Here is a 3,708-nt window from a genome sequence, read left to right on the forward strand (position 1 = left end):
CTAGCAGGTATGTAATTATGAATTCAGTATTTTGATGATTTACATGCATTTTGGCTTTATTATATATCTCCATATTCATACCATGTATGTTTAATTGAAGATGTTGGACCTACTAGATGCCCATTGTCTATATTGGTGGGAAATAGTCCTAAGCGTCCTAGAGGGGCGGGTGTGGCTACTACACAATGATGTCAAAGGGATGACAGGGTAGAGGAAGGTCCTCGGAGGCCTAAACAATATCGGTTCTTAGAGATAGGTGGACACTCTAGGGAGGGGGATGGTGCATCTCTTTTCACTTAAATGGAGAGGTTATCAGCTCGTGCTGAGGAAGTAGGGGCACTACCTGAGGTTGCTCAGGATGCCAGAGATCATGTAGAAGTCTTACTCTAGGGAATTTTTTATGTTGTATGGGAGATACTAGAGGAGGATGTGATCGAGAGGACTATGGACTAGGACAAGACAAGTAACCTTGTCTTTAGTAATCTTGAAGTGCCAGTGTCGACTGCTCGACCAATTTTAGTTCCTATACCAGGTGAGGCAGGATGGCCTTGTGTAGGGGGTACAGCTGATGCTAGAGGTGTTGAGCCCCAACCCTAGATATATTTTTTGTATGTACCAGTGGAAGCACCCATTATGAGGATGCTCCCCTTTTTTATGACTATATATATATATATATGTATATATATATATATATATATATATATATATATATATATATATATATATATATATATATATATACATATATATATGTATATATATGTATATATATACATATATATATGTATATATATGTATATATATATATATATATATATATACATATATATATATATACATATATATATGTATATATATATATATATATACATATATATATACATATATACATATATATGTATATATATATAGATATAATTTTATTTTTTGAGGATCTCATGATGCATCTATGTGAAATGATGTGTCATGGATATGTTATTTATGCTTTATGTTCCTAAATGATGATATATATGTGATGCATTCCAGTCTAGGATCTAACTATCTATGTGGCCGACTACATGATTCTAATTTATTAGAATATATGTAAATGTGATATGATCAAAACCACGTGATAAACTTTGTCCATGCAGATACTTCTGAAAAAGGAAAGGGTTATGTACCTTGAAGGCTCTATTCAACTGTGATGCAACAAGCTAGGAGTCAAGTAACACATGTAGGTGACTTATACCTAGGTTGGAGCCATCGACCAAGAGGCCTATTAGAACATCGTATCCGTCTTAATTATTTGTGATTGACGCAATGCAAAGCCCATTCTAGTGGAAGGCTGTCAACTCAAGAGATTATATTTCCCAGGTCGCTATTGCGATATTTTGTGACCACTGAGAAGAACCATCAATGGACCGTGATGATAGGTTGGCGAATTATTCATCTCTGACACATGATGAGAGTATTGTTTTAGAGTACATCCATGATGAGGTGATCATTATGAAAATAATTCATGTTACACACATTTAAATTCTAGGGTTTAATTTAGTGTTATGGATAGATTTTGTTTAGGTAAATCCCGTTCATGAGGTCTTTGAGGCAAGTCCCATTAGCCTCTGCTAACATATATTCTCCTTTGTGGAGTCAATGTTTAACTATGTATGGTTCTTTCCATAAAGTTTCAAACTTAATTGGTCCTAAAGATTCCTTGGAAACATCATAGTGAAGGACTAGATTCCCCTCCATCAATGAATGAGGGAGGACATTGTGATCGAATGAGGTTTTGGTCCTCTTTTTTTGGGCTTCATTATGCTAGAAATATTCCCGCCAACCTTCGTCAACGTTTTCCAACTATACTAGCCTTTGTTTAAAAGGTGAGGTGTCTAAGAGGAGTTTGATGGCTGAGTGTAAGGTAGTTATCTCACACTCAATGGGGAGTATGACCTCCACCCCATATACTAATTGAATAGGTGTGAACTTTTTGTACTTCTTGACTATTGTGTGGTACTTCCATATCTCTAAAAAACCATGTGATGCCAATTGGTTTTGTGGTTTTTCACCATACACTAGAATATTATTTCAAGGAGTTTGTTGACAACATCTACCTGACCATTAGACTAGGGGTAGTATGGGGAAGAAAACTCGTGAGAGAAACCAAGGTGTTGGGATAGTTCTTAAAAGATCTCATTCTTGAAATTTTTGCCATGATCCGAGACCAACTCCTTGGGAATATCAAACCATGTGATGTCATGGTTAATGAAAAAACAGAAAGCGGTTTTCGTGGTGTTATTATAACTAGGAATTGCCTCTACCCATTTGGTAAAGTAATCTACGATGACCATAATGTACTTATAGTGGCCTTGAGAATGTGGGTTGCATGTCATGAAGTCTATGGTCCATTTGCAGAAAGGGTTTGTGATAATGATTGGGTGAAGGGGAGTTTGTGGAGCGAGTGCTTTGTGAGAATATAATTGGAAATGTACACATTTCTTCAATACTTGAACACAATCACGAAACAAGGTGGGCCAAAAATAACCAGCTTGGAGGACTTTTTGGGTAGTGGCCATTTCGAATAGGTGGCCACTACAAGCTCCATTGTGGTAGTGATTTGAGACATGCTAAGCTTGCTCAATGCTAAGGCATCGATGACGAATGGCTTTGATCCTACGATGATAGAGGATATCCTCCATATGGAGGTAATGGAGGGCTTGGTGGCATATTTACCTATGATTATCACAAGTGACCTAAGGGTTGAACTTCTATGTTCAAAGAAAGAGAATGATATTGTCATACCATGCGTAATCCATAGATATGGAAAATAAGTGTTTGTCTAGTAAATAATGATTAATAGGATACCCTTAATATTTTTTGGGGAGATCCACGATGAATTCTACAAGAATAAGAGATTTATTGCATTAGGGGAAGAAAATCGTAAGTCAAATTCTTGAAAAATAACTACCCATCGAGCATACTTGTGGTTCATCATACGGCGAGTCAGAAAGTATCTCATGGGGTTGATATTTTCTATTATGGTGGTGGTCCACAAGATGATGTAGTGTTGAAGCTTTTGTACTAAGAATACAAGTGTTAGGGATTTTTTTTTTCTCCGAGCTCATACTTTAAATAAGGACCAAAGAGTTTTTTGTCTATATAATAGATGTTGTGTTCCCTATTATCTGTTATTTCTTCGACTAATACCCCTACAACGTCTACTTTTGATGCTAATAAGTAGAGGATATAATATTTTATATGGTCATGAGGGATAACTAGTGGTGTGTGCGATAATGTATCTTTCAAGGCCTCAAATGTTTTTTTGGCTTCCCCATTCGAGTGGAAGGGAATGTCCTGAAGAAGAAGGCGCAAGAAACTCTACACATAAGTGACATAATCAGGGATAAGGTGGAATAAGAAACTGGAGTTACTGTGCAGGCTTTGTACTTGCTTCAAATTTCTTGGAGGTGGGATTTCTTGGATGGCCTAGACCTAAAGAGGATAACCTCTAATACATTTTTAGGAAGCAATCAATCCCAACATTCTTCCTACATTGACACAAAACACAAGCTTGATATGGTTATATCGTAGATTATATTATTGACACCAATGAAAAACCAGGCCAAGATTTTCCAAATGGTCTGAGTGCTTTTTTTATTGCACTATAAGGTCATCTAAATAGGCCAGGATAAGATTAGCCAAATCATGGAATATGTAGTTCATAACTCATGG

This window comes from Pinus tabuliformis, chromosome 8 (genome assembly GCF_031772625.1).
Source record: "Pinus tabuliformis cultivar Carrire ecotype Pingquan chromosome 8, CPIR1, whole genome shotgun sequence".
NCBI lineage: Eukaryota > Viridiplantae > Streptophyta > Pinopsida > Pinales > Pinaceae > Pinus > Pinus tabuliformis.